Genomic DNA, 20,617 nt, shown 5'->3' with positions numbered 1-20,617 from the left:
CTGGGAAGGTTCTGTGGAGGACAGAATGAGAAAAAGCCCACTATGTTGGGAAATAGACCTTCACAGATAAATTTTTATATTTTTAGTATGAATTTCTAACACTTCAATTAAATTCCTATATTAGATGAAGGGAGACTTAGGGGTGAGAACTAGGTCTATAATTTTATCTGTGTAGAAAAATTTCCAGGCACTCCCCCAAGGGCAGCTAGCACCTGCTCAGCAATTGATAATCTTACATTTCCAGGTTCCCTGAGAGGTTAAGGGACTTACCCAGCCACATAGTTATAATTGTTCCAAGGTGGGATGTGGAAGTCACAGCCTTCTGACTGAGGTCAGTGAGCTACCATTCTAGGGTTGCCTTTTCATACCCCCCCTTTCAATCTCTTAAAACTCCCCCCCCCAAAATACTCCTCCCCGATTCCTCTTATTTCAGCTAGTGATCACCCCATATCCTGCCTGCTACAGTGGGAGTCTTCTCTTCCTTCCCTCCCACACTCTCCTTCATTCCCCCCAGTGTCTTCCAAGCTCATCATTCAACTAAAATTGCTGTCTTCAGGTTGCCAGGGAATCTTAGTTGCCAAGTCTAATGATTTCTTTTTTTAAAAATTTTTTCATTTATTCAAGGCATTGGAGTTGAGTGACTTGCCCAAGCCACACAGTTAGGCAATCATTAAGTGTCCAAGGTCAGATTTGAACTTGGGTCCTCCTGACTCCAGAGCTGCTGCTCTATATCCATTATACCACCTAACTGCCCCTCTATAATGGCTTAATTGAAATTCATGACCTTCTTGAGCTCTCTGTAGCCTCGACGTGGTCAATTCTCCTTTTCTTCTTGACCTTTTTTCTCCTTTCCCTGTCTGACCATTCCTAGTTAGTCTCCTTCCCAGGCTCTTCCAGGTCATGCCCACTGACACTGGGTGATCCAAAAACTCAGTCATGGGCCCTCTTCTCTTCTCCATCTGTAATAATATACTGGATTCACCATGGACTCAATGATCTTCTCTTTGCTCACAAATCTCCAATCTTCCTACCCAGCCTTAAACTCCGACCTGACCTCCAGTTTCACATCTGCAGTTAGAGTAGACAGTTTCAAAGCTGTTCTCAGTTACGTTCTGTCCACTCTACCCTTGTCATCTTTCTCTTATGTCCCTGGGGGCATATATGGATATGGGGGAGTTGGGGGAGGAGGAGCACCTCTCGGGTAAGGGCTGCTCATCCACCTTTGGTATCCACCTGTCCACTCTCACCAGTGACTCCGAGAAGCAGCAGCATTATGTGCAGTGGCCCACCCAAATGCAAAACTGAATTGGTAGACAAGTTAAAGCAGTATAAGCATAACCTACAGGTCTCAAACATCTTGGTGAGTTAAGGAGATGTCTATCCCAAGCATGAGACCTTCCCCAGGAAGAACAGGTTCTAGGTGAGAACAATTTGTTCCAATGACCATGCGCATGACTAAAGCAGATGCTGTGGAGCACTTTGAGCTTGGTCTGGCATCAAAGACACCAAAGTCATCCATGACATCTCTGGCCATCACCAGTCATCTTGACTTTAGTGACTCAGAGTAACGCTACCTAACTTCAGTGCAACTCACCCATGATGCCACTGGTCCTCTTTGAAAACAAAGGATGAACAACATCCTCATATATGGTCCCTGATTCAGGTTCTCATCTCAAATCTAGTCTGCCGTAATAGTCTCTCCCCACTCCAGGCTCTCCTTGACTTGGCTACAAATTGATCCTCTTTAAGTACAGGTCTGAACCTGGCAACACTCTAGGGCAATAAACTCCAATGGCTATTATCTCCAAGTTTTCTGTTTTTGTTTATTTGTTTTTTTTTTTGTTTAGGTTTTTGCAAGGCAAACAGGGTTAAGTGGCTTGCCCAAGGCTACACAGCTAGGTAATTATTAAGTGTCTGAGACTGGATTTGAACCCAGGTACTCCTGACTCCAGGGCCGATGCTTTATCCACTACACCACCTAGCCACTCCTTCTGTTTTGTTTTTAAAGCCCTCCATCCCTTCTTTCTTTGTTTCTTTGTTTCTTTCTTTTCTTCCTTCCTTCCCCCCTTTCTTCCCAGACTTCTGTCATTTTACTTTCCTGCATTCTAGTGATCCTGGCCACCTTGCTGCTTTTTGTACAAGATATCCCATCTCCTGACTATAGATATTTTCACTGGTTGCCTCCTGTACCTGGGATTCTCTCCATCTTCATCCCGGCTTCCTGATTGCCTGGCTTTCTTCAAGTTCCTGTTTCTACAAGATGTCTTTCCTCATCCCACATAATGCTAGCTGCAATTCCCCATGTCTATATATGACTCACACACAGCTATTTGCACATGCTCTTTCTCATTAGCCTGGGAGCTCTTTAAAGGAAACATTTTGACTTTTTTTTAATCAAAAAAAGTACCTAACACATAGTAAAGGCTTGTTGACTTGATTTTCCAACATTTTACGCTAGCCATTACACTGTTCACCTTTCATTATGAATATGAACATGTATATAAACATATTTGACTACAACTCCTGATTCCAAATGGTACGGTGGAAGAAACATGAATAAAATATACAACATTTGAGTAGAAAAGGGAGTAAAACCATTAAATGAAGAAGTAAATTATAGGAGAGAAAATGGTAAAGAAAAAAGTATCTAGTCATCTTTCCCCACCCATTTTAAATACAACTAAATAGAGGCTATAAATAGCTGAGAAAAGAAGGAAAGCTAAAGGTAAAGTTATAACCAACTGAATGCAAAATTCTAGGAAATAAAAAGGGGACATAAGTTTTTTTTAAAATAAGCAATGCAAAAAATAGCTTTAGGAAACAGAATGGGAAAGAAATTCTTTTCAAGAAAATTAGAGCTATTAGAGGAACATTTCATTCAAACACAATAAAAGAAAAAACGAGCAGGAATTTAACAGAAGCAGAAGAGAATAAGAAGCGGTAAGAATACACTAAAAAAAACTATACAAGAAAGATATTAACTTTCCTGATAACTATGATGGTGTGGTTATGCCTGGAGAATGAAGTCAAGTGAGTCTTTAGGAAGCAATGCTACAGTAAAACTAGTGGAGGGGATGGAATTCCAGCTGAGCTATTTAAAGATCTAAAAGATAATGCTGTTAAAGTACTGCATTCAATATGTCAAATTTGGAAAAACAATGGCCCTTGGATTGGAAAAGATTAATTTATGTCCTAATTTGAAAGAAGCTTAACACTAAGGAATGTTTAGATTACTGAAAAATTCTGCTCATTTCAAATACCAGCAAGGTCAAACTTAAGATTCTGCAAACTAGGTTTCAGCAATATGTAAAAAGAGAATTCCCAGAAGAGTAGGCTAGTTTATGAAGATGCAGAGGAACCAGAGACCAAATTGCCAAAACTCACTGGATATTATGGGGAAAGTAAGGGAGACTCAGGAAAACAACTTCATTGATCACACTAAAGCTTTTGACTATGTGAATCACAACACAATGTGTCAAAGTCTTCAAAAAAGTGGGAGTCTCAGATCATCTTACTTGTCTTATTAAGAACCCCCATGTAGGTCGAGAAGAAAGATAGAACCAAACAAGCAGAATCCTGGTGCAAAATGCCAGGCTAGACAAATCCAAAGCTGAAATTAAGGTTGTTGGGAGAAATAGTAACACTCTCAGCTATGGACAATACCAATCTGATGGCAAGAAGTGAAGAGGAATTCCTCCTGATGAGGGTGAAAGAGGAGAATGTAAAAGTTGGTTTGAAGTTTAACATCAACAAAACTAAGATCATGGCAACTAGTTCCATCATTTCCTGATGGCACAAAATTGAAAGCCACCTACTCCTTGGAAGGAAAAGTATGGTAAATCTGGATAGCATACTAAAAAGCAGACATCATCGTGCCAACAAGGCCATGGAGTCAAAGCCATGACTTTTCCAGTAGAAATATAGAGCTGTGAGAGTTGGACTATTAGGAAAGCTGAGTGCTGCAGACTTAATGCTTTCGAATTATGGTGGAACAAGTGATGAAGAAGAAAAAGTCTTCTTTAAAGAAGACTTTTGAGAGTCCTTTGGACTGAAAGATCAAATTAGTCAATACTAAAAGATTTTAATTCAGACTATTCACTAGAAGGTCAAATACTGAAACTGAAATAGTTTGGTCACATAATGAGAAGACAGGACTCAATGGAAAAGACCCTGATGTTGGGAAAGACTGAAAGCAAAATGAAAAGGGGAGAGGTGGGGATAAGGTGGATAGATAGTGTCATGGAAAAAACGAACATGGGCTTGGACAGACTCCTGGAGAGAGTGGAGGACAAAAAGGCTTGGCACGCTATAGTCCATAAGCTCATGAAGAGTCAGGTATCCTGAATGACTGAACAACAAAACAAAAATAAAGGCACTGAAGAGTGAAAGTTACCCCTCAAATGCCCCTCTGGGCCACAGTGGGCATGAGTCTGGCAGCCAACTCTTAAGAGTTCAAGGAGGATAATGGAAATGAACAAGCATATTATGCTCTAACCGAGAGCCATTTAAATTTTCTCCTCCTGAAATGTGGTGTTCCTGTGATAACACACTTACTATCCATTTTTGTAATGTTGAAGGCATATAGCTGGCTTGATGACTACCATCAAGTGACAAAAACAAGTAGACAAGAGATCCATTAGAAATGTAGAGTTGTGAGAGTTGGACTATAAGGAAAGCTAAATGCTGCAGAATCAATGCTTTTGAATTAGAAATGTAGAGCTGTGAGAGCTGGACTATATTCTGTCACTCTGCCACTCAAAAAAGCTTTCAGTGGCTTCTCACTGTCAACTGAATTCAGGTGTATCCTTTCCATCTGACCCATATAGAGGTCAACATCACTTAGTGCTCTTTCTTCCACCTGGCCCCACTTGGTGCTCTTGCCCATTTTGTTTCACACTAGTTTATGCTTTTCTCAAACTGGATTCTTCCCTGGCTCCCAATCCACCTTGGTTTTCTTTGGTTGCCATGAAATGTTGGTGCCATTTTATTTCCTCCATTTAGAATACTGTCTGCCTTGGTTCATCTACTGAGACTCTCTCATCAATTTAGGTCCTACCTACATGCCTCCTCCTCTGTGATGAGGCCTTAACCTTATCTCTGTGCTGGTAAGAGCTTTCCTCGGGGATTTCACCGAGCACTTTGTTTGGCCCTGCCTTAACATCCTCACCTATCACATAAAGTATCCATGATCTCTGTGTATGTGGCAGAGCTTCACACTAGGCTACCAGCTTCAATGTTAGGGGGTTAGCAAATGGTTGTTGAATGAAATATGCTTTAGTCAAGTTTTCTTACTGGACCTGAGCACTCATTTGGGAAGAAGGAGACTGTGGATCTTTGTTCTGTTATTAAATTGCTGCACTGAGTTTGATCAAATTATTTGAATTTTCAGTTTCTTACTCCAAATATAATGGGATGAGGACATGATTTTTAAGCACTTTTCCTCCTTCAGATAGAAAATCTGATGCTCATTCTACTGTCATTGTAGCTATCTAGCAACAAATAGGCCTCTCCAACTGCCAAAAGTAACTGTCAGGCAGCATCTCCCATTTTTGCACTTGGAAGCACAGTTTCCAAGAGGCTTATGCAGGTAAGCCTTATTTGGAGTCTGTTGAATGCAAACTTAGATCAAAATGCCCTCCCTACCACTGACAGAGGAAAATAAATTGAGAGTAACTGAAAAAAATGTAAACTAGGGCTCAAGCTCCTTTCTCATCTTAAACAATTGATTCTGCTTCCCCCCAATCCCCTCATTCCCTACAAGCACAGAATCATAAACCTTGACTTCTGTGTATCTAGGCTAAACACTGGCTGGGGCCGGGAAGACAGCCTGAGGGGCCCCATAAAAGCCCAGTCTGACTGTCATGTTAAAGTTTAGGCACCTAATTATCAGAACCGCTCATATCCTCAGGGTTTGGGTTTTATAAGAAAAATTGTTATTTTAAAAAATTCTAACTTTCTTAATTATCAAGTTTTCATGCCCATGGCTGAGTAAAGACTTTCAATTAGAAATGGAGAGAAGAGCTGCTAGAAGCTGACAATACCATCATAAAAAGAAAAGAAACATTAAAAATATAAAATTCTGTAGTCATATAGTAAGGGTCAAAGTATCAGTAACTTCAGTGGGCCTGATCCATTTGAAAGGTGTGCCATTTGGAGTCAGAAGACATGAGTTTGAATCCTAGTTTTGTCACTTATTACTAGTATCACCCTGGATATGTCTCAAATTCTCTGGGTCTGTTTCCTCTTCTGTCAAATGACGGGATTTGGATGAGATGACCTTGAAGGTGTCTGCTCTAAATCTACAATCCTATGACATTACCCAGTGATACTGACTGATGTCTTCGGTGATAATCCCCAGTCAGCATGAAAAGCTCTAAGTGAACTTAGGAAGCTTTTGCTCCAAAAGTTTTTTTGGGAAGTCATTTGCTCCCTTGAAAAGCATTATACTTGGTGGTTAGTACTATGGAACCTAATCCCCCTTCAGAGTAATGGTTCTACGGGAAAATGTGTTTAGTGTCCTGTCCCGAGATGCCAGAAACACATCTGCTGCTGTTGTGGCTGAATTGTGGACTCCTGCCTCCAACCACCAGGGAGTCGGGGAACTGGAGTCTCTCTCCTTTGAGCCACTGGCTATGGTTCTTGTGGTCTGGGGGAAGGGATGACAGGCCAAAGTCAAGCACTCTGGCTGAGTCTCTTCCAGGATATTCCTGGATCTGGGACCAACGCTTGATTATCCTTATTTTTTCTATGAATTTCAAGGGCTAGCCTATCAACTCTCTTGGCTACTGCAGCCAACAAGAGACTCTCTCTTTAAATCTACTGGAGAATAGAACCTAGATATACACCATCTGGCCCTGAAGACAGCTTAGAACTCTGGAGGTTTTCTAAGACCATAGATTGCTAATAACTATGGGGAGGACACAGAGTGGAGAGGAAGGATGAAGGCCCATTCTATCTCTCCTTCCAAACTTATTTTTCTTTTTAAAATTTTATTTAGAGCCCAGAGGGGGGTTGGAAAAACGCCCAAGTCACAGGTGATTAAAAAATGAAAAGAAAGTTTTGAAAAGTAAAGGGATAAGTCTCATGACAGATGTATGTATGCATGCATGCATGTATGTATACAGATGGACTAATTCTTCCCTGGGCTCTGAGGGGATGAGGTTTCACCAAACCACAGTCCACCATAATGTATAATTGAGGTTAGGGGAAGAGACAGAAGAGGATGGGACAGAGCCTGGGGAGAGAGAAAAGGATGAAAACAAGGAAGGTGGAAAGGGGGAAAATGAAGAAGAAAGAAAAAAAGGAGAGGGTAATGACTAGGATGAATAAGGTGAACAGAGAAAGGAAGACAGAAAGGCAGAGGAAGGCCTACATAGGAAGAGACAGAGAAATGTATACAAAGAAAAAGAGATACACAGAGGAAGACACAGAAAGAAGAGGAAGAGAGCTATTTCTCATGCATATTCTCTCTCTCCCCCGACTTCTTTTGTTCTAATTGACTTCAGGTTGGTGTGGGTACCTTTTGATGCAAGCTGAATTCCAATGAAGTCCTCCTCCATGGATGCTTTATACCAACATAATCCAGTTAAAAGGAATTTAATTGGTGTTCACCATTCCCTGCAATTTCAACATTTTAAAAATGAATAGTCTCACTAAGTACCAGATGGTGACATGTACTAATTAATCAGGCCTGTTCAATGAATGAGCATATTAAAATGAATGCACCTATTAGACATGTGTTGTCGATGCTCCATCCTGTGGCATCCTCCCCTGAAATGACTGCCTGTGGAAGGTGCAGATTTACTGGGCAATATTCACAAGTGTCTCTTGCAATTATCGGCAGCAGAAGCAGCAGGATTCCTTCGTTTCTCTCTAGAACTAGATCATTTTATCCTTGGTGCTGAGTCACTTCTTTCTCCTCTCCCTCTCTCGGAGCAATGACCCAGCTCCATGGTTTGGCTTGAGTCTTCTTCCAAACCAACACCTGACAGCCTTAGAAGCTTGTCAAGGTCGCCTCTTAGAGGGTTGGAAGGGAAAGAAAGACTTGGGAAATTCCTGCCATAGCTGGAGCCTCTTCTTTCTCTTCTTCCTCCCCTTGCCTTTCTGGCTGTCCCCCAGGACCCCCTTCTAGACAACCCAGCTAATGAAGTCAGAAGGCTTGATTGACATGACCAACCAATCCCACCAAGATCTTCTTCAGGGGCCAAAACTCAAATTGCTTCTGAGTCATGAAACTTAAAGAGAACGGATTGCTCAAGATGGTCTTTTCTTGGTTTCTCATTCTTGCTCTCTTCCTGTTTTTGAATTCTGATGAGTCACTGTGGGATCATCCCAATTCTACGTACATTCCTAGAGTTGACAGTAATTCCGAGTTACCAAGAAGCTCACCCTTCTGGTGGGTGGAGGGCCTGGGGCAAGGCACTACCATACAAAACCTGGCATCTAAAGATTCTCCAACACGGAGGCAGAGCAGAGATGTGGGAAGAGCAAACAAGAAAGTGAAGGAAGACCGGGGGGGGGGGGGGGTGTTGAGGGGAGGGCTCTTCCTTTGTATCTATGGGTGAGGAATGCTCCAGAAGAGCAGGGCAGCAAGATGCAAAGAACACTAGCACTGATGCCAAGGGACCCCAGTTAAAATCCTGGCCTCGAAGTTTACTGTGTAATGATGGACAGGTCAGTTCCTCTCTCTGAACCTCTGCCATTTCATCTATGACATGGGGCAATACAGAGCTGGTAGAGTCTTAAAGCACCATGGGACTCCAGGGGAGCTTAGCCGCCAGGACACCTTTCATGCTTCCCAGTTCAACTCTGAAACCTTCAGTGACCTTTGGAGGTCACAAAGGGAAGCCGACCTCTGAGTGGAGCTAACTCACCTGGAGGAAATCAGTCACCACCTTTATAACTTTGAAATTTTCTTTACTATGAAATTCAAAGAGAACTTTCAAAGGATCTTTGGCAGGTGAATAAGAACAATGGAAATAAAGGCAATATTCACAAGTGTCTCTTGCAATTACTTGCAGCAGAAGCAGCCGGATTCCTTCAGAATTAGACCATCTGCTCCTTGCTGCCAGCAGCTTCTTTCTTGCCTCCCTCTCTCCCAGAAATGACCTGGCTCTCAATGGCTGAGGGTTTAGTAAAGGTAGGTGGATGGGGAGGATGTGTAATTCAGTCCTGGGCCTGGGTTCAGATCCTAACTCCAATACTGACTAGCTACATGACCTTGGGCAAATAACAGAATAAGTGTTTATTAGGCCCTGGCTACAGGCAGACCCTGTGACCTGTGACCATCACTTTTCAAATATGATCTCATTTGATCCTCACAACAACCCTGCAGAGAGCTAATGACAGTATTCCCATTTTACAGTTGAAGAATGTGACTTGCACAAGGTCACCCAGCTCTGAGGTGTCGAGTAGAATCTGCTGCCTCAAATCATTCTGGGTCCAAATTTATCTGTGACAATGGAGGTCTCCAAAGCCATTATGCTCAGTATCCTTGCCCACAATCGGCAGGTTCTCAGGAGGCTGGGTTCCGGCCCACACACTGAACCACACTGGACAAGCCTCCGTTCCACACCTCTACACCACCATTCTACACATTCTACACTGTTCTTCACATCCACAAAAATTAGGGAAGTGGAAGTAATGAAGCCTTAGTTCTCCTTCAAGCTGTGGAATCCCATGATTCTGGTGAGAAATTGTTAAGAAAATGCAACTCACAGAGTTAACCTCCCCCCCCCTTCTTTTTTTACCTTTCCTTGGCTCTCTACAGAATCAGAGGGTAGAAGCTTATTTATTATTTACTAAGGTCTTAATTGGCTTTGATACTACCAAGAATCCAAAATAACTTGTACATTTTCATAATTTGATAAAGAATTCATTATACAAGAAATGATTTTCTGATTGTTTTCATTTTATTATTTATTTAGCTTTGTACTTTATTTAAATAAGAGACTCTATTAATGGAGAGCAGATCAGGTCCACATTACAATTCTCTGGTGTTCAAACATAAATAGAAGGAAAACTTCAAGGAGACAAGTCTCACTAGGATTCCAACTAAGAATCATAAAAATCAAAGTTGGAGAAGATTCCTGCTTTGCTTAAAAGGATTGTTTGTAACAAACTCAACAGACCCATTTCAGCAAATTTTACCTTAGTCAAAAGAAAAAAAAATTTAAAAAGGGCTAATAAGTTTAAATGTATGTGGCTATTTCAAGGCATTGTGAAAAATTGTATTAAAAAAGCCAAGACTCCAATCATTAAACAAGTAGTATTAATATTAACATATTAATATGAAAGTTAAGATAGATTTTAAGAAAAATGATTCTAAGCTAATTGCCAAGTTCAACTAAAAAACAAAAAACACATGAGAATATAAGAGAAGGATGAGTTTAGAGCTACAAGAGAAGATAGCAAAGTATATATTTTTTTAAGGTTTTTCATTTTCAAAGATCATGATATTAGGGAGGTGATGCCATGACAAGCACATGAATTGGATTTGAGGGAGAGGGGCTGTGCTAAAGTCACCAATCTCACTTTCTCCTCCAGAGTCATCGGGGATCAGTGTCCAGATATGAATCAGGACAACTGGAGATGGCCCCAGATGAGAGGCAAAGTTAAGTGACTTGCCCAGGGTCACCCAGCTAGTAAGAGTCAAGTGCCTGAGGCCAGATTTGAACTCCTGTCCTCCTGACTCCAAGTCCAGTGCTCCATCCACTGCACCACCTAGCTGTCCTTATAGCAAAGTGTACTCAATGAATGGAGGTGTTACCAGTCCTCAGTTAAGGGGTTCTATCACTGCAGGCGTAGTGTAGAAAAGAGTGCTGATAAAGAGGGAAGAGCCCAAGATAGGTGACCCTGTTCAGCTGCCTCCTTGTGCGACCATGGGCAAGTTCTTGGAGAGAAGTGACATAATCCGAGTCATCCAGAGTTGAGAATTGAACCCAGCACTTGTGAGTTCAAGTCTAGTGCCTTTTTCTTTAAGCTTGACTATTTCAAAACCAGATACAATATAAGCGACCGAAACACCTTGGGCGGCAGGCTTGCAGTCTTGTCCACATCAAAGACTACATATGAAGATGCAGCCACTGATGCATTCCATTCAGTTTTATCTGCTGCTATCCAATTATTAGCTCTCTTCACTATTTACTTTTGTGGCAGAAGTGGAACAAAAATCTCTTCTCAGTGCAGTCCTCACCCTTGGTGGCATCCTGCCTGTGAATCACCTCTGACAGGTTGGTTACCTGATGGTTCCTGACCTCTGCCAACCTCAGCTAGAAACCAGCGAATTGGGGGGAACAGAAGGGAGCAGTATAGCTCTGAGGCAGGAAGCCAACAATTTTCCATGTCCTAACATTAAGAGTTAAAATGTGACACCAAACTTCTCCCAACACAAAATCTTCTGGTTTGATGAGAAGGCAGAGGGTAAAAGCTGGCTGACTGTCACAGATCACAAGCACCCTGCCTATGACCTGGGAGACCCTTTCCTTCTGCCAGCCAGGCTTGGGTCCTTTCCATTGCCCCTGTCATGGATCCACTGTCATTTTAGTTGGACTCTGAAACCACCTCACTCATGGAAAGAATGCTTCTACTAAAGAATCACAGAGAGAAGGACTGGATCTCCTTTCAAGCAATGCGTGCCCATCAAAATAATTATACATTCCCCTCCTCTTGCCAAGAGAAAGAAATGAAGTCCAGTCACTTCCAGGGGACTTGGAGACGAGCAGACCTGTGCTCCCAGCTCCCTTCCCCCCAAGCTTTCCTGGTTTTCTGGCATCACTTGCTGTGGCCAAACCAATTTATCACCTGGTGGCCAACCTTCTGCCTGGCTTGGGAGTCTCCCTCCATGGCGCCTTGAGCTCGTTGGTCCTTGCACAAGTAGTTCCCAGATCCAAACCCTTGATATCTTTCCAGCCTGGAAAGGACCTGCCAAAGGGAGTGCTTCCCTGGCATTACCTTCAAGAAACCAAGGTCACCTCCAGCAGCAAAATTATGCCGAAGAGGGAGGGTTTTTAGTGGTATATAATGGACTACCTTGGAGCAAATAAAATCTACATATAACAAAAAATAGAAATTGGAACATCTATCTTGGCAGAACTACCCTGATGATAGATCTCAGAAGCCAGAGGTCTTCCAAGCAATGGGATACAGAAGCCCAAGTGCAAGTCTTGCCTACTATAGAGAAGTTTCAATGTTTCTGAACCAGTTTCCTCATCAAAACTGGGTGGGTGGGTGGGAATGGGGAGGTTAGACTTGATGATCTGAGACCTTTCCAACTAAGATAACCCATGCTTACTGAATGTAGAAATCCTTTCCTTGTAATCTTCCATTGATTTCCCCCCAAAAGCAGTAGTGGCTGTAGTTGAGTTTGCAAAAAGGCAATAGGGAAATTCTGTTATTTATTCTTAAAGGTGATCTAATGGTCTAAAGTCAAGAAATATTTTGACATGATTTACTGTGCCATGGTCCACTACTCAAATCCTCCTGTTTTGTAGATGCGGAAGCTGAAGCCCAAGGTGGGCAAGTGATTTGTCCATGGTCACAGAGGTAGGGAGGAAGGGAGGAACAAAATGAGAATTTTAAGCTGTGCTCTATAACAACAGAACCAATGAATGGAAACCATCTCTGAAGCAGAAACAAGGTCAGCTGTCCCCATTTCAAAGTGAATGTCTATTTTTCTTTAAAATCTTGGTGATTCTTTGGAATTGATAGCAAGGAGAGTGAATGTAGAGTCTCCATAATCTCCTCAGGGTCTGTATCTGATTCAAGCCCAGCCTCAATGTGGCCTCAACATGACCTCTTTGTCCTTGGCTTCACTCCTTCCCAGAGGAAGGTTGGAGGGAGAGAGGCCAGATACCATCCAGGGAGCTGACAGATGGGAAGGCCTTCAGATCAAGGCTCGTTTGGGGTGAATTCAAGTCCAATTGTCGAGAGAGATGAAAATTCCATACTTCACATATTAGCATCAAATGTACAGTATTATTACAAGTATGTGATTCAGGGGAAAGAGTTCTGGGATCAGAGTCAAGATATTTTTGACATTCCACTTCCCTGGAAGTTCCCTAGTCCCCACTGCTGGGCTCCTCCTTCCCAAACTATCCTGTCCTTGCTTGCTTTGTGCTGATGCTGTGTGTGTACTCAATCTCTCTCTCTCTTTCTCTCTCTCTGTCTCTCTGTCTCTCTCTCACACACACACACACACACACACACACACAGAAATATCATGCTCTTGTCATCTCTTCCATCAGACCATGGAAGTACTTTGTTCTTTGCCAGGGTAACCCTGGTGATTGGGCAGGGGGCACCAAAGACAAAGACTGGGGGACCAACCCTAGGTATATTTCTGAGCCACAGGGAAAGTGCCTTTTCATCTTTTGTGTGTTTGTCTGCCCCAGGGTTCAGTCAAGGCCTCGTCCTTTGTAACTGCTTAAGAAATGGTTGTTGAATTGGATTCTGAGGGAGGGAGAAGAACTTGAGCTGGCTAGCTGACTCCTCGAGGCTGAAGAACGAGGTTCCCTCCTTTTCTGGATCTCTGAGTAAGATCAATGAGAAAACATCATTTTTTTTTGCAAGGCATTGGGGTTAAGTGGCTTGCCCAAGGTCACACAGCTAGGTAATTAAGTGTCTGAGACCGGATTTGAACCCAGGTACTCCTGACTCCAGGGCCGGTGCTCTGTCCACTGCACCACCTAGCTGCCCCCAGAAAACATCATTCTTAAACCAACTCATATGTTTTGTAAAAAATAAAATCTACATGGAATCATTTTTTTACACAAAAGCCGTTTAGATGAATGCTTCTCTCTGCTGCCATAACTGGAAAACTTTCCCAAGGACTGTTCTGGAAGCCCTTGCTTGTCTTGATTCTTCAAAGGAGAAGGAGATGGCTTGAGAAAAAGAGCTCTGGGCTCCCTGGTGTAAGACTGTCAGAGTTGAGTCTCCAATAAGTCCAATGACAAGCTGAAAAGACTTCAGGTGTGGGTTCAATGACAGAATAGGTATTTTTCTGGCAGGGCCGAGTCAACAGAAAGAGACTCATCCCAAGAAGATAAATATTTTAGGCCACAAAATTCAAGAAGTTCATTTATTGTATGGATAAGTTGAAGTGATACTTGAACTATTCAAATATTTAAAGAAAAACAAATTCTTCTATGATGATAATGATTAAAGTGAAAAGAAAAAAAATGCAAATAAAATGAGAACCTAGAATACCTGGATATCTGGGGTCTAGTCCTGTCACTGTTTGACCCTAGATAAGTCACCTTACTACCCTGAGTGTCATTCAATCTCTTAATCTGTAAAATAGGAATAATGAAAAATGTACACTGCTTAATTTACTAGACAATTGTGAGGAAAACATTTTATGAATCTTAAAGTGCTCTATAAATCTGAAATGTTAATAATCTTAATAGACTATCACTGATGATGTTTAGCTATTTGTCCTCTCTCTCTCTCTCTCTCTCTCTCTCTCTCTCTCACACACACACACACCCACCCACTTAGTTCTGCAAACTAGGTCACAATATCAACTCCAAAAAATTAAAACTATGACTGATCCTAAGGACAACAGAGAGAAATATGGATGGTCTAAGAAAACAAGAGAATATCCCCCATGATTTGCATATGAATAATATCTTAAGAGGAATCATTCAGGAAGGATGTGATCAGACAAGGTATTAGGCCACTCATGAAGTGATGGCCAACTCGGGTAGAGCATGGACTAGCCATGGAATGTTTGCTCCTGGAGGAAGGCTGATGGGTTGAGTTCCTATTCTCAGAAGGGCTTATGAGGGGGTTTGGGGGAGGGTGGCTGTGGTTCTCCGAGCATCTACATTGATGAAATGACCAATTCCTATAAGTGCCAGAATAAACCCATAATTGATTCCTTAAAATATTGCAGCATTTATTAATCATTCCTTGATTAACAGTACTTCACATAAAACCTTTGCATGACACTGCTCAGAACAAATCTGTTGAGTGTTCTCATGGTGATCTATCCATTCTCATGAACAAAGACAGGGAGGCAATCATGGGGCATTAACCCGATGAGGAGGAAGCAGTCGAAGCAATTAGGAGAATGAAACTGGGAAGAGCAGCTGGGCCTGACTAGGCCCCCAAAGAGGAAAAGCAATGCTCTAAGGCCATAGATTTAGAGTTGATGCGACTTTCAGTTCCTTCATTTGCCAGAGGTGACACAAGGTGCTTGAGGATTGATTTCCAAATGGTCCCAAGCCAAAATAATGGAAAAGATTATAGACAGTACGATACTAAAAAGACATCAGAGACTTCTAGTCTCACCTCCAGAAATTCTTCATAGAAGAATGTACACAAATAGGAAGGGTATCATTCTGGAAAATCTTAGAAGGGAAGAACAAGGCTTTGAAAGATGATTTTTTAGTTTGGTTTTTTTTTTGCAAGGCCAATGGGGTTAAGTGGCTTGCCCAAGGCCACACAGCTAGGTAATTATTAAGTGTTTGAGACCGGATTTGAACCCAGGTACTCCTGACTCCAGGGCCGGTGCTTTATCCACTGTGCCACCTAGCCGCCCCTTGAAAGATGATTTTTTAAAATAGCAGACCACAGCTAGAGACATTAAGGTATACAGGATTTAAGAGCCTGCTCTTCTTATTGTTTACTTTTTTCTTTTAAAGGTTTGATTTGGTAGAGAAAAGTAACTTTAAAGCTTCTCCCATAATAAGGCATTTCCCATGGATATGTTAGGATCATACAAGGTTTTGTGAAGTTGCATCAACAGAAAACTTTTCTCAATGAGCCTGAGCAGTGATATCAAATGCAACATAAAAGGGAAAATATATAAGCTAAAGTGGTTAGATGGTGCCCTAGACCACACTGGGCATGCAATACAAGTGGAAAGAGATTCCCTCTTAAGGAGAGGGTTCTCCAGGTACTCTGGGTTAGAGTTCACCTTGCGATAACTGCATTATCTCTAGAATGCACAGGGGTTTTCCTCGAGGAGCTTGGCTTTATAATCCACACCAGAAAAACCACGTGGAAAAAGGATGAATATTGCACAATTATGACTATAGGTGGATAGGTAGCCAATTGAACCAGCCCATCAGCAGATAGCATCTTTGACAAACGCTGCGGATGAGCAATAAGGGTGGCCTAATTAAAAACGATGAGAACAAGATGCATTGTATTTGAGAAACTGCACAATTTTTTCAATAATCACAAACTGCTCCCAGACACAAAACCTTTTAAAGTACAACATTCTCTTAGTGATTCTCTATGGCTACTGAGCCTGGAAGATTATGATTTCAGAAACTGAAAGGAGCTATGTGTAGGGGTCATAAATTGTCAATGATTATTTGGGCATAAGAAAAGGTGTAAAAGGTACCCCAGAGATGTATACCATATGATGGTACTAAAAGGAAGAGTAAATGTCTGTGTGTGTGTGTGTGTGTGTGTGTGTGTGTGTGACAGAGAGAGACAAAGAGACAAAGACAGAGGAGAGGGAAGAGAAAAGATTGCCAGTGAATGTGTTGTGCCATTTTTCATGAAATATTATGAGGTTTAGCAGGAAAGTCTCCATTTCACAGGGATGATCTGTAGAGATAATTTAAGGTAACAATGGATAGAAATTAGAAAGGATGAAAGATTAAGAATGGGTTGTAGTCTGCATTGATGAAGAGGATGTTCACACAGTCAGGTTTAGAATCTATACTCTCAATCTTTGAATTTTGTAAAAATATTCCTAATATCAGTGATCTTCTGTCTTAAGTACAGCATTGTGCAATCGCTCTTTTTTATGAATCCTGCAGAGTCTCAGTCATCATTAGAAATACTAATGCATCAACATCCATTTTTTAACCACTTACTGTTGACAAGCAAGATGGCAGTCAGTTCTGAGATTACAAAGACAAAAATCAAACTGTCCCTGCCCTTAGGGAGCTCATATGATTATATTATTACTGTGAATGTGAAATATGAAAGAGGAGAGCAGTTGAATCTGAATTCCTGCTAATAGCTTGTCTGTAATTATTTTTAAAATAAAGGGCAAAAAAAAATCCTTGTTAATGGAGAATTCAGTTTAATTGAATTCCACTTTTACTGGAAATATTAGAAATTGGTCCCTATAAAAGAAAAATGTTCTTCCATTCTATCTCAGGTAAATATTCTACTTTAGAACCTTAAGTTTATGAGCTAAAAATCTGCCTTCATTATGTGCTTATTCCTACTGGGGGAAAAGGTTGTTTATTTAACATTTAGATCTGTTAGCATTTTAAATCAATTGAGTTCTTTAAATGTCTGTGGCTGGCTCATATGGTAAGCTACAGATTTTTATTTCCAGGGGCTCCCATATTGGGTAGCATTAGCTTATTCTTTGTATATAAAAGGTTTCTAAAAATCTTAGAATCAAATTAGGGTTGAAAAGGTCCTTAGAGATGACCCCCTTTACAGAACAGAAAACTGAGGTAAGCTTTGGTGACTTGCCTAAAGTTAGAGAATGAATAAACAGCACCAAGATGTGATCCAGCAGCTCCCACTCTGAATGTGGCTGCCATTTGTAGAAAGGAAAACCTGCTCTTGTTCCTGACATCTTTTCCACCAGCTGCCCCAAAGAACAGATCTTATAATTGTGAGGTAGTGAGAAGAGCTTGGGAAGGAGAAGTCCTGGGCTAAAGACTACCTACTTACTGTTTGACTTCACTTCTCATCTGTGAAATGGGAATGGTAACAATTAATTTAGAGGGTTGTTAAGCAGATAAATAAAACCACCCAAGAAAGTTAAATCTTACAGGGAGAGAACCTATCATCTAATGAGAGATGGAGGGAGATGCAGTGGAAAAAGCCTCAGAATCTTTTTTTTTTAAATTCCTGGAGGCCCAGCTTGAACACAGACTGGCTGTGTGGGCCTTATGAGAGTTCTCTGAGCCTTGGTTGTCTCTTATTCTTACACTTTTCTGTTTTTCACGGTTGTTGTAAAGAAGTATATTTTGTTGCAGTGTGTACCATATAAATATGGATAAGACTTGAAATTTCACCAGGGTAAGGAACTACTATGTGAAAATTCTGTCTATCAATATAGATGGGTAACTCTACAACAGATAGATCATTTCACAGAGTTTCAGGCTTTGAGAAGGTAAGGGACTGGTCTAAGGTCACACAGTTAACCAATGTGTATCAGAGGCAACCACCTCCTTTTGGGGAAATAGGAACAACTATAGGAATGTCTAAATCTCACCTCCATATGTTTTCTTAAACACCAACATGCTTACATACTAATGAGCAAAATGGAACACAAATGAATATAAGTGGGAAAAAGGTAGCAACCAATAACATGCAATGATTATTGCTAACTAAACTTTAATTCATTGAAAATAGAATCATGGATTTGTATCTAGAAAGGACCATCATCAAGTCCAACCCTCTCATTTTATAGATAAGGCTCAGAAAGATGAAGTGATTTGCTCAGAATTCCACAACCATTTGAACTCAGGTCTAGGACTCTAATGACCCTGCCACCATTTCCCAAATCTAGAACAGAATAGCAGTTCCCCCTCCCCTGAGAGTGGAAATGTTTTTAAGCAATAAAATTTGAAATGACTAAAAATGATTTACAAACTTTGATGACAATCAGAAGATAACAATCTATAAAAGCTACATGGAGAGATTCCATGGTGTTGACTTTTATCTTCCTAGTACTTTACACACATTAACTAATTAATAGACCCTGCACTCTATGGTTTGACTGTAGTGACAGGATTCGTCTATCATACTTTTTTATGAATAAACAAAGCTCTATCTTCATCTTGGTGCAATTCTTAAATGACGAATGGCCTCTTCAGGCCGTTTTCTTTTCTTGTTACAGTGAGAACCAAGCAAAGATCGCGTTTCTCAACAATGAAGAATGAATCACCCCACACCACAGATGGTTGCAGTTTAGCTCTTGAAGCACAAAACACAACTGGGCCTTTTGCTTTTCAACTGTACCAACATGTAAATGAACCAGGAAAAGTTGGACAAGTTATTTTATTTGGGAGGAAAAAAGACAAAGTCAGACTTTTCATGGGAAATGATGGGGTCATAGTCATTCACCTTTTCTGGACATGTGGAAGTCACGTGTGAATGTTTAGCAACATGGCCTTCAAGAACCAGGGTTGCAGTGGCAGCAGCTGCCTTCGAAGCCCAGCCCACCTTGGAATGTGACGCACAAGGGCCATTACCTGCTTCCTCACACAAAGCAAACGCGTGCCTTTTATCATGAAGCCACAGCTGGTGACTCCTTGCCAAATGAGAGCTATTACTTGAAAAAGTAATATTTTTCTAGAAGTAGAAACCATAAAGTAGGAAGGATGATATTCCAACTGCACAGTTCTGCAAAACAGCCAACACAGACCTCCACCTGCTTCAAAGGCGGCTATTCATATGAATATTCACATGAGTCTCATGGAATCCTTTGTTATGAAGCACCACCACACCACAAAACCCTTGTTAATGCAGTCCTGGGCAATGCTCACATGGTCAGATGCTTGCAATTGATTTTTTTTTTAGATTGCAGTGATTTGGGGGCCCCAAAAGGCTATTCTGTCCTGCAGATGGTCACTAAACTAAGATCATTTGAGTCCTAGGCAAGATTTGTTCTCTAGAGGTGAGAGGCTAGTATATTAACCAAGTTTTATATTAAACGTCTTTATCATCTGAGAGCAGCCCAGATGGTTTGTAATGTGTATGGATAGTTTGAAACATAGGCCGGCTGATTTCAATTAGCTTTCAAGTGAGACAAATGACAGTGAGGAGCAGTGTCCCAGGGCCCAAGGGGGCCGACAGGGAATATTTCCTTACTGCCAAATATGCCATCAGTTGGATGCCCAGTTCATATAATCCAGCATTCTTTTATTAAATAATCTTGTTTCTTTGGGGTGCCACCCTTTAGAGTCATGAGAGGGGGACATTCAAGTGACCCAGACAACATGGGAAGCAGTGTATTCTCTATTGATGTTCTAGAAAGCAGTCCAAATTATTTCTGATAGCTAATAAGAATGCTTCTCTAAGAACGTTTGGCTCAACACAATGCACTGATGGAAAAGATTAACAACTGTTATTATTCTCCAAGCACTGTGCAATGGTGATTTCTATATAATTTTCCTCAAGTTGCCAGCTGGGTGATCTTGAAGATCCGACCTCACTCAGGAAAGGATTCAAGAGGGGAAAAAAAAATCAATTTTATCTACAAATTTCCTCCATGGAAAAGAACCCACAAAATTCTTTTTCCTGACTATTTTCCATATCCTCACTGAAATCTGATAGGGCAACAAACTGTTACTCTTTGGAGCTCATCAGCCCATTTAGTAATAAGAGTGCTAGAATATAGCACCTTCCTGAGGGTCATATGCCCTTCTCAGGGGTTTTAATCTCTCTGCCTTTTCAGTCAATTATGCCAGCAGGGTTGAGGCACTTTTGGCTCTACCATGCAAAATATAGAATCCCTGCTAACACACAATTTATTGGCATCTCATCTAGGTATATTGTTTATTCTGGTAAGAAAGAGCAAACAGTTTGAAATGCTCAGGGACATCCTAAGGTTGTGGACATCAATATTTAATCGTGCAAATCCGACAGAGAGAAAGTCAAACATAGCATGAAAAGCTGGAATTGACGG

At 41.2% G+C, this 20,617-nt stretch overlaps 1 protein-coding gene across 8 annotated transcripts in view; it reads right to left on the bottom strand.

Annotated features, from left to right (window-relative positions):
* PEAK1 (pseudopodium enriched atypical kinase 1) overlaps positions 1-20,617 on the bottom strand; it is a 256,307-nt gene that overhangs the window by 65,207 nt on the left and 170,483 nt on the right. The window lies entirely within an intron of this gene.

The sequence above is a fragment of the Macrotis lagotis genome, chromosome 4 (assembly GCF_037893015.1).
Source record: "Macrotis lagotis isolate mMagLag1 chromosome 4, bilby.v1.9.chrom.fasta, whole genome shotgun sequence".
NCBI lineage: Eukaryota > Metazoa > Chordata > Mammalia > Peramelemorphia > Peramelidae > Macrotis > Macrotis lagotis.
This window is presented reverse-complemented; position numbering and strand designations above follow the sequence as displayed.